The following is a 10,958-nucleotide window of genomic DNA, read 5'->3' on the forward strand; positions in this document are numbered from 1 at the left end:
TCAGGGTATTTTTGTGCACGTTTGGATGTTTGGTGGGCATCAGCATGTCCAGCTTTCCGCGGTTCATGTCCAGTAGTGCAGGCGGTGGGATTCTAGGCTCAGGGACAATGACCTTCATGCAGAGAGGGGCGACCGTGGAGATCGCCAGCTTTGCTGGCGATTATGAGGGAGATGAAGCAGCTCGAGCGAGCCATCTACGTGACGATTGGTGTCGATGATGATACTGCGATCGGTGCAGCAGCAATGATGATACCAAGGTTTCTACATCTTCCCCGGCCACTTAGAAGACCGGTCAGTCCTTTTACCGTAGGCAGAGGCGCTTCACTTTTCGGTTTATAATCTGTCCATGCTGAAACCCACGGAGTGCTATACGAGCCAAGTTTGATTTCGCGGCCTCCTGGCGAGCTGGATCCTGAAACACGCGTGCATTTGTATCATCGTTGCGGGGCACCATTGGTCGTGTTTTTAGCTCGTCTGATGCTTTTTGACGGTTCTTGCTTTCAGGGAGGAGTTTATGCGAGCATTCTCTTCCCCGTCAGGGCCAAATTTCCTGTTGTAAAGTTCCTTTTCGCTTTCTCCATACTTTTATTGGTCTCTTCGCCGTCGATCCGCTTGTAGGGTCGCAGACACGGTGGAGCGTGTTCTCGGAAACTGGAAGGTTGTCGGGAAGGTCTGCATTCATTTTCCAGGGAAGGGAAAATGCGTGTTGGTCATCCTGGTTCGCTATGAGCCCATCAAGCTCACGAGTAACCGAGGCAACTCGATTATTCGAAGCATGGTTCTTGTTTTGAATACTTTTCGTCTTCGAAACTTGTCCAAAGGTTTTATCAATTCGGCCCGTTTGGTGGACGTATGGAGTGCTACGACGTTTGAGCAATGAGCTTTACATGAAATTTGGTGTCCTTAGCCTGGCACTGTCCATCCAAGTCGAGTCTTAACTGCTTTTAGTCTGGGTCCTAAATGTTCATTATTTCCAGTCACAACATCCCAATAACTCTGATCCAATTAGGACACTGACGTCACAGTGGTCGGCATGCTCACGCTCGAGACTTCTAGTGTCGGTGATGTTTTCGCGCAAAGCTCCAATCAGAGTTCCATCTGCAAACAGAATCAGCTGGTTGCAAATCGATTTCACCGGAAGCGCCTCTATTATTAATGCCGTAGATTTGCTTGGCAAGCTATGCAAGTGTAGTCGCACTCTACGGAACATTTCTTTGATTTATTTTCCGCCAAATACTCCTACAGTGAGGGTTTATTTTCCTCTCTTGACACTCTGGAAGTTAGCGTTTGGAGGAGCACAACAGACCTCCTGTTCCTGGTCAGCAGCTCAGTTGGGGTTATGGCGACGCCTTCACTAACTTTCAACCGTTGGTCTTCGTTACACATCGAAGAAGCATGTCGCCGCGAGCACTGCTGGCAGGTGGCTTTTCTCCTGCATTGCCTAGCAAGATGCCCTTGGGTCAAATAACGAAAGCAGCGTCGCTCTCGAGAGAGAAATGCGCCTTCCTCTCTTCTAAAGTTATCTATACAGAGAAGCAAGACGCTGGGTCGTGCGTGGAAGAACAAAACAGGCATTTTCTCGTTCGAGATGTACCACTGTGCAGGGATGCTACGGACGACAGTTGGGGACATGTATGTTGTTGATGTGAATTGGTATCTCCTAACTCGTAGTTCGACATAGTCGGTGCCATTTCCTCCCAGCATTCAAGTTCTTGCCCCCAAAACGTCATGAGCTGCTCAAAGTTCTCGTGTACGTCAGTTTTTTGCGAAGGATAATCAATCATTCATGGTGGCTGTCATGGCCATCTTTGACCACTGATATCTAAGCACTAGATCTGCAGGTAGCGTCCGGAGCAGAATCTCTCTAAACATGGAGCAGTACGTACTAGGGCTCGTCCCGATGGGTTTTAGGCTTTTGCAATGAACTTGAACGTGATCATAGAGGTTTCGCAATCCCTCTACATTGGAGGTTAAAGCAACCGGTTTCAATTCAATGAGGGCTTGCAATTGATCCCAAAGAATTAGCGCCGGCTCTACGAATCTGTTCTTCAGCAGTGCTATCACGTCATTGTAACCTTCCTTTGTCGGAGCCATACCAGATATTGCGGAAGCGGCTTTACCAGTTAAAACTTTCGCTAAATACTGAAATTTCTCCGCAGGTTGAAGTTCGGGGTATCCTAGTCTCAAACTTGTTCCAGAATTGAAGCCGGTTTCGTCGGTCTCCATCAACTCGAGGACTGGTACTTTTGTTTGCGTTTCTGCGGTCCGGGGAGGTGGTGGGCTTGTCTCATGAGGTAGAATATAAGACTCAGCGCTAGGAGGTTTTCGTGACCGAAAACGAAACTCTGCCATAACTTTCACAACTCGGTCGTTGAACGTCGCTGGGACGAGGTCATCGGAGGTGTCCATATAAATTCTCTCGTCTAGTTTCTAAATCTCTCGGAATAGAAACTCGATCCGGTCGAGAGAAATAAGCATGTACATTTGAGTGGTAAGATTTCCATTCCGAAGGCCCTCTTCGACGTTCCGTGCGATGGCTTCAAGCTTCTCTCGCAGTGCGCTTCGCCGCCGCAGCTTCCATTCAATGGAGGTCATCGTGGGTCCCAAGAGTCTCGTCCGCAGGAGCAGGAGTCGTCGTAATCAGGTAGCGGTCCTGCTGCTCGTCGTCTCCAGCGTCAATTCCCGGGTTTCGGCACCAATTTGCGGATTCTAGGCTCAGGGAAAATGACCTCCCTGCAGAGAGGGATGACCGTGGAGATCGCTAGCTTTAATGGCGATAATGAGGAAGACAAAGCAGCTCGAGCGAGCAGTCTACGTGACGATCGGTAGGGATGATGATACTGCGATCCGTGCAGCAGCAATGATGATACCAAGGTTTCTACACAGGCTTTGGCCATCACATGCCGCATGCAGTTCAGTTTTTGAAATTCCCCGGCTTCCGCTTCAGCGTTTGTTCATCAAGCATAAGTCTGCAAAGCAAACAGCCGACTTCTCTGTGGCAACGTTGACGGCCGGGGCTTTATCTGCCAACTACGAATAATAAGGCAGCGCACGAGTTGCATACAATAGCCGTACGCTGCGCTTTGATAGTGAAGTGTGAGGAATTGTTCGCCGCAAGAAAAACGTTGATTTGGCTGTCGAACTTGGCTATTGAATTTGGCATGCTTTTTTTTCTCACGAGTTGAAGCAATAGGGCCAAAGGCTAGGCTTGCTCAGAAAATGCATTGCAGCGTGAAGGAGCCCTAGATTACCTGAGTCTAGTTACCTTGACCCTCTTGCTCTCGAAGGGCCAACCATAATGTTTGACCCTTAGAGATTAAGGGTTTTTTGCTCTCAAACTTGCTGCATATCGCGGTTAGAGTCCCGGAGTGCCGGTTAGACCTCAGCAATAAGCCCCACTGCCGGCTATCTCAGTGGTCTTGTCTTGGTGTGGATCGAGGTGTGCTTGGGAGGATTTAAATGTACGGTGGCTGGCAAAGGCTGGGCACCACCAAACAAGGTGTTGGAGGTGCGGCGGAATGGGGATATGGCAGCAACCACTTGATGATGAGGGGTGCAGTGTGAGGTATACAACTTGCGCAGCGTTTCGGTTGCGTAGGCTGCATATATATATATATATATATATATATATATATATATATATACAAGAGAACAAAAACTTCGAACAAGGTAAAAGCACGATTGTGGCCTACGTTTCATGAAAGAGAACTTGCTTTCCTCAGGGCGAATATATATATATATATATATATATATATATATATATATATATATATATATATATACAGAAAGATAGGTCGGCAGTCTACAATGCCAAAGGAGGCATAGGGGTGTGCTTAGGCTCGTTTCTTTTTCACTACGGTTAATTAAGTACACATTTTTTTTAAATATACAGAAGAAAGAAAGAAAGAAAAATACGCGCCCAGAGTGGGGACCGAGCCCACGCCTTTCGATTACATGTCGAATGCCTTACCAATTCGGCTATCTGGGCGACTGTGTTCTCCTTCACTTTCTGGGCTAATTATCTTTACTAGAAGTGTATCTGACTCTTGAGGGTGGTAGCCAGCGCCACTCTGACTACACGGGCAGAAGGGGACCTTCTTTTCACCCCCGGGGCGTGACTCGAACGTCTACAGCCTGTCATGAGCGGGTTACTGGCGGGAAGCCCTCTTATGCTACCTAGGCATCAAGCCTGCCAGAACCGAGACCCTCGCTAGGCTTTCGCAGAATAATATAGTAAGGAAATGAGGGGCTCGTTGGGGAAATACAGAAAGATAGGTCGGCAGTCTACAATGCCAAAGGAGGCATAGGGGTGTGGTTAGGCTCTTTTCTTTTTCACTACGGTTAATTAGTACACATTTTTTTAAATATACAGAAAAAAGAAAGAAAGAAAAACACGCGCCCAGAGTGGGGACCGAACCCACGCCTTTCGATTCCATGTCGAATGCCTTACCAATTCGGCTATCTGGGCGACTGTGTTCTCCTTCACTTTCTGGGCTAATTATATTTACTAGAAGTGTATCTGACTCTTGAGGGTGGTAGCCAGCGCCACTCTGACTACACGGGGAGAAGAGGACCTTCTTCTCTTCTAAAGTTATCTATACAGAGAAGCAAGACGCTGGGTCGTGCGTGGAAGAACAAAGCAGGCATTTTCTCGTTCGAGATGTACCACTGTGCAGGGATGCTATGGACGACAGTTGGGGACAGTAAATATAATTAGCCCAGAAAGTGAAGGAGAACACAGTCGCCCAGATAGCCGAATTGGTAAGGCATTCGACATGTAATCGAAAGGCGTGGGTTCGGTCCCCACTCTGGGCGCGTGTTTTTCTTTCTTTCTTTCTTCTGTATATTTAAAAAAAATGTGTACTTCATTAACCGTAGTGAAAAAGAAAAGAGCCTAACCACACCCCTATGCCTCCTTTGGCATTGTAGACTGCCGACCTATCTTTCTGTATTTCCCCAACGAGCCCCTCATTTCCTTACTATATTATTCTGCGAAAGCCTAGCGAGGGTCTCGGTTCTGGCAGGCTTGATGCCTAGGTAGCATAAGAGGGCTTCCCGCCAGTAACCCGATAATGACAGGCTGTAGACGTTCGAGTCACGCCCCGGGGTATGAAAAGAAGGTCCCCTTCTCCCCGTGTAGTCAGAGTGGCGCTCGCTACCACCCTCAAGAGTCAGATACACTTCTAGTAAATATAATTACCCCAGAAAGTGAAGGAGAACACAGTCGCCCAGATAGCCGAATTGGTAAGGCATTCGACATGTAATCGAAAGGCGTGGGTTCGGTCCCCACTCTGGGCGCGTGTTTTTCTTTCTTTCTTTCTTCTGTATATTTAAAAAAAATGTGAACTTAATTAACCGTAGTGAAAAAGAAAAGAGCCTAACCACACCCCTATGCCTCCTTTGGCATTGTATACTGCCGACCTATCTTTCTGTATTTCCCCAACGAGCCCCTCATTTCCTTACTATATATATATATATATATATATATATATATATATATATATATATATATATATATATATATATACAAATATAAATATGCAGCCTACGCTTTCTGTATTTATATATTTTATAAATATACAGAGTGATCAAAGTTAAGTCGACAGGTTTTTTTAAAATTAGATGCTTAGTTGTACGTGAAGACCACCTCTGCTGTAAGGCTACGCGCCCAGGGGGACACAGCATGACGTGATAAATATTGATGTCGGTGGCTTAATTAACTAAAATTGCATAATTAACTTTTTAGTGACTGCAGTAAACAGACATGTTTATATTGAAAAGTTGGGCGCAATGGTGTTTCTACACAGTTTCATTTGGCAGAATTTTTCTAGCGCATCTGTAATTCGAGATATCGAATTGCGAAATTTAATTGCTTTTTGCGTGATTACGCATGCAAGGCGGTGGCAGCCGGCGCAAAGCTCCTCCCTTTCGTGACGTACCTGCTGCGTACGAAGTTTAGTTTGACGACGGGGTGGAGGCATAGGCAAATGTGATAACTGACACCGCTTGCGTAATCGCAAGCTGCAGTTCTTCGAACCGCTATCAAAACACGGAACCGATCGGCATGTCTTGACGGTAGCAACTGCAATACCGAGATAAGGGATCCAGCGCTGAAGGCGGCGTGATGGAGAAGGAGGAGGCTTTGCGCATGCGTGATGGTATCTAGATGAGCGGTCACATCGCTAACTTGGGATAGGCAAAATAAATTCAGTGTTCAATTCTCAACATTGAAATCTTTATTGAAATCAACAAAGGTATTGCCTACGCATATGAATTCTTTGCTGTGGCATTGGGACAAGAATGAAGAGGCGGATGAGCAATAAACTATTTACATGAGCTATTTACAGTAGTTGTTCCACCGCTAATGAGTCCAGCTGACAGCCCGAGACAAAATTACGTCGTAGTTTTTTGTCGATCAACCATTCGCGTCATCGAAGTGGCCAGCTAATATTGGTGTAGCACTATTTAAAAGTCGTTGTTCTCACCAACCACTGCCGGGTCTTTATGGAAACCTATTAATGTATCAGTGCTTTAAATAATGTTCGAAGTGCTTCCCTTCGACAGCAATGCAAAACATTAACCGCTCTCGCACTGACTGGGTAACTCTGCGCAGTACTTCTGGTCGGATGCTCGCACAGGCAGATGTTATCCTGTTCTTCATATCGTTGATGTCAATTGGCTCCGTTGCGAACACTTGATCTTTCACGTAGCCCCAAAGAAAAAAGTCGAGCGGAGAAAGGTCAGGGGATCTTGGTGGCCAAAACATCGCTCCTCCGCGCCCAATCCACTGTCCTGAAAAATGGCGGTCCAACCATCTTTTTGCAGAGGTGGAGAAATGCGGTGGAGCTCCGTCATGCTGGAACCATACCTTTCGCAAGTCATTTAAGGAAAGATCGCAGGCAAAGTTGTCGACGACAATACTAAGAATTTCTTGGGTGTACTTTTTGCTGTCGAGGTTGCCCTCAAAAAAGTAGGGTCCAATAATCCTGTCTCCTAGTATGCCACACCACACATTCACACTCCAGCGAACTTGGTGCTTGTGTTGTCGCAGCCAGTGTGGGTTCTGTTGTGACCAATAATGGGCGTTGTGAACATTTACGGTGCCATTCCGGCAAAAGCGAGCCTCGTCTGTCCACATTACTCTTTGTAGGAAGTCACTCTCTTCTTCAATTTTGATGAGGCCCCAATTGCAGAAGTCCAGCCGCCTTTCGAAGTCTGCCTCACTTAGGTCCTGGTGAAGGCAAACATGGCACGGATGCGACCCATGCTTTTTTAGCACTCTTGCGACTGTTCCGAAGCTGCGTCCTGACTCGTTGGCAATCTGTCGGATGCTGATTTCTGGCATAGACGTTACACACGCGAGAACATCAATTTCGAAATCTTCATTGATGACGGTGTCACTCTTCTGACGCTGACGGTGGACAGAGCCTGTTGTGCAAAATCGCCGGAACGTGGTTATAAACGTTGACCTAGACGGAAGTGGACGGTGTGGGTACCGAGCCCCGTACAGCCGCGCCGCTAACAGGGCGTTTCCATCCGTCTTGGCCATTGCAAGTACCACGTCAACTTTTGTTTCTGTTGAATACCTTGTGCCGGTGGAAGCAGCCATTGCAACATAGCAGGTCTCAACGCTTTTCTTAATTGTCGTTCGACGGGCAGCGCTAAAAAAGCATCAGGCCACGGTCAAGAAGCTAACACTCTGACAAGATAATTTCCCACAGCGGTTTCAAACCGCACTGAAAATGTGCCGTAAAATTATCTTCCGCTCCCAGCTGTAACCCGGTAAAGGTCACTGCGCATGTCACACCACACTGCTGTTCTTTGACTTCAAAAGCCAAGACGATAAAAGCAATAAGTGTGCCACTTATCGCTTTTGCCTATGCCTCCACCCTGTTGTCAAACTAAACTTCGTACGCAGCAGGTACGTCACGAAAGGGAGGAGCTTTGCGCCGGCTGCCACCGCCTTGCATGCGTAATCACGCAAACGGCAATTAAATTTCGCAATTCGATATCTCGAATTACAGATGCGCTAGAAAAATTATGCCAAATGAAACTGTGTAGAAACACGATTGCGCCGAACTTTTCAATATAAACATGTTGGTTTTCTGCAGTCACTAAAAAGTTAATTATGCAATTTTAGTTAATTAAGCCAACGACATCAATATTTACCACCTCAATCTGTGTCCCCCTGGGTACGTAACCTTACAGCAGAGGTGTTCTTCTCGTACAGCTCAGCGGCTAATTTATAAAAAACCTGTCGACTTAACTTTGATCACCCTGTATAATATATAAAAATATTAATATGAATGAATATAATAATAAAATAATAAATATTTCAATATATATATATATATATATATATATATATATATATATATATATATATATATATATATATATATATATATATATATATAGGGTTTTGAAATGAGGGGCTCGTTAGGAAATACAGAAAGAAATGCTGGCAGTCTACAACGCCAAAGAAGGCATAGGGGAATGGTTAGAATATTTTTTACCGTTAGTGACGTTACATTATTATTTATTATTATTAATTACGTGAGAAAGAAAGAAAAACACGCGCCCAGAGTGGGGACCGAACCCACGCCTTTCGATTAGATCTCGAATGCCTTATTGGTAAGGCATTCGAGATCTAATCGAAAGGCGTGGGTTCGGTCCCCACTCTGGGCGCGTGTTTTTCTTTCTTTCTCACGTAATTAATAATAATAAATAATAATGTAACGTTACTAACGGTAAAAAATATTCTAACCATTCCCCTATGCCTTCTTTGGCGTTGTAGACTGCCAGCATTTCTTTCTGTATATATATATAAATATATATATATTTTGTAGAACAGAGACGTACGGGACGAGGGATTCCGTAAGGACACATATCAAAGTTGCAGTCCTTATTGCCAGTGCTGTTTGGCGTTTTTTAACGGTGTTTTATAGTGCCGAATGAGGTCAGATTACGTTTTTTTTTCAGGAATAAATAATTGAAAATTCAAGTCGAGAAAAAATGCGCCGTTTTTTCCGGAAGCGGGAATCGAACCCACAATCTCCGCATAACGCGTGCGGTGCTCTACCATTGAGCTAGTTCCGCGGCGACTCCCTTCTCGACTATACGGCGGGGTTTTGTATTTACGACTGCTCAGAGCCCGGTCAACTAGCGCCGCCCCTCGACTACTGCGGGAAGACGTAGAACGTCTTTTCCCAGCGGCCGCACGTAAGACGTGGTCGGAAGTCGGGGATAGCCAAAGGCATTTCAGACTGCTGAAGCCAGAACCCTCGTAATGCATTTTGTAGAACGAGGGTTCTGGCTTCAGCAGTCTGAAATGCCTTTGGCTATCCCCGACTTCCGACCACGTCTTACGTGCGGCCGCTGGGAAAAGACGTTCTACGTCTTCCCGCGGTAGTCGAGGGGCGGCGCTAGTTGACCGGGCTGTGAGCAGTCGTAAATACAAAACCCCGCCGTATAGTCGAGAAGGGAGTCGCCGCGGAACTAGCTCAATGGTAGAGCACCGCACGCGTTATGCGGAGGTTGTGGGTTCGATTCCTGCTTCCGGAAAAAACGGCGCATTTTTTCTCGACTTGAATTTTCAATTATTTATTCCTGAAAAAAAATGCAATCTGACCTCATTCGGCACTATAAAACACCGTTAAAAAGCGCCAAACAGCACTGGCAATAAGGACTGCAACGTTGATATATATATATATATATAAATATATATATATATATATATATATATATATATATAGCGAATCAGAAATAGGAAATGAGGGGCTCGTTGAAAATAGGACAGAAATAAGAATTGGCAGTCAAGAAAACCTCGGAAAGCAAAGGGGAGGATGTAGTTTGTCAAGATAAAGAATTTGGAAAATAACACAGTGGAGAAAAAATGCCCGCCAGGTGGGATCCGAACCCACGACCTCCAGAATACTGGTCTGGTGCGATAACCACTGCGCTACCGGCGGGGTTACTTTAGCCTCCACTTTCAGGGGTATTTATGTTCAGGTGTTTTTGTTTCCTGCGCTTGGGGGTGGTAGCCAGCGCCACTCGGACTACTCGGGGTGAAGGGGACCTTCTTTTTAACCCCCGGGCCGTGACTCGAATGTTTACGACATGTCGAGAGTGGTCGACCAGCGTTGAACTCATGGGCTACCCTTGGCAGTCTGCCAAGGGTAGCTCCTGAGGGTTCAACGCTGCCAATGGTAGCTCCTGAGGGTTCAACGCTGGTCGACCACTCTCGACATGTCGTAAACACTCGAGTCACGGCCCAGGGGTTAAAAAGAAGGTCCCCTTCACCCCGAGTAGTCCGAGTGGCACTGGCTACCGCCCCCAAGTGCAGGAAACAAAAATACCTTAACATAAATACTCGTGAAAGTGGTGGGGAAATAGCCCCGCCGGTAGCGTAGTGGTTATCGCACCAGACCGGTATTCTGGAGGTCGTGGGTTCGGATCCCACCCGGCGGGCATTTTTTCACCACTTTCTTTCTTTCCAAAATCTTTATCTGTTTCAATTACGTACCACATCCTCCCCTTTGTTTTCCAAGGTTTTCTTGACTGCCAACCCTTATTTCTGCCTTATTTTCAACGAGCCCCTCATTTCCTATTCTGATTCGCTATATGCATAGCGAGGGCCTCGTTTCTGGCAGCCTTGGTGCCATAGGGAGCTTCAGAGGGTTCAACGCTGGTGGACGACTCCGACATGTCGTAGACACTCGAGTCACGGCCCGGTGATTAAAAATAAGGTCCCCTTCACCCCGAGTAGTCCGAGTGGCGCTGGCAGCCACCCCCAAGCGCAGGAAACAAAAATACCTAACATAAATACCCAAAAAGTGGAGGGGAAAAATAGCCCCGGCGGTAGCGTAGTGGTTATCGCACCAGACCGGTATTCTGGAGGTCGTGGGTTCGGATCCCACCTGGCGGCCATTTTTTCTCCACTTTCTTTCTTGATTTCC

The 10,958-nt window shown here is 46.4% G+C and overlaps 2 non-coding genes across 2 annotated transcripts; both read right to left on the minus strand.

The window, feature by feature from the left end:
- Positions 1-4,396: 4,396 nt before the first annotated feature.
- Positions 4,397-4,468, minus strand: Trnap-ugg (transfer RNA proline (anticodon UGG)). Its single transcript has one exon. It is a non-coding gene; the product is annotated as a tRNA-Pro (tRNA).
- A 5,430-nt stretch (positions 4,469-9,898) lies between these two features.
- Positions 9,899-9,971, minus strand: Trnat-agu (transfer RNA threonine (anticodon AGU)). Its single transcript has one exon. It is a non-coding gene; the product is annotated as a tRNA-Thr (tRNA).
- Between the last annotated feature and the right edge of the window lie 987 nt (positions 9,972-10,958).

Source organism: Haemaphysalis longicornis, unplaced genomic scaffold (genome assembly GCF_048455015.1).
Source record: "Haemaphysalis longicornis isolate Haplotype H1 unplaced genomic scaffold, Haemaphysalis longicornis Haplotype H1 scaffold_6, whole genome shotgun sequence".
In the NCBI taxonomy this organism is placed as follows: Eukaryota; Metazoa; Arthropoda; class Arachnida; order Ixodida; family Ixodidae; genus Haemaphysalis; species Haemaphysalis longicornis.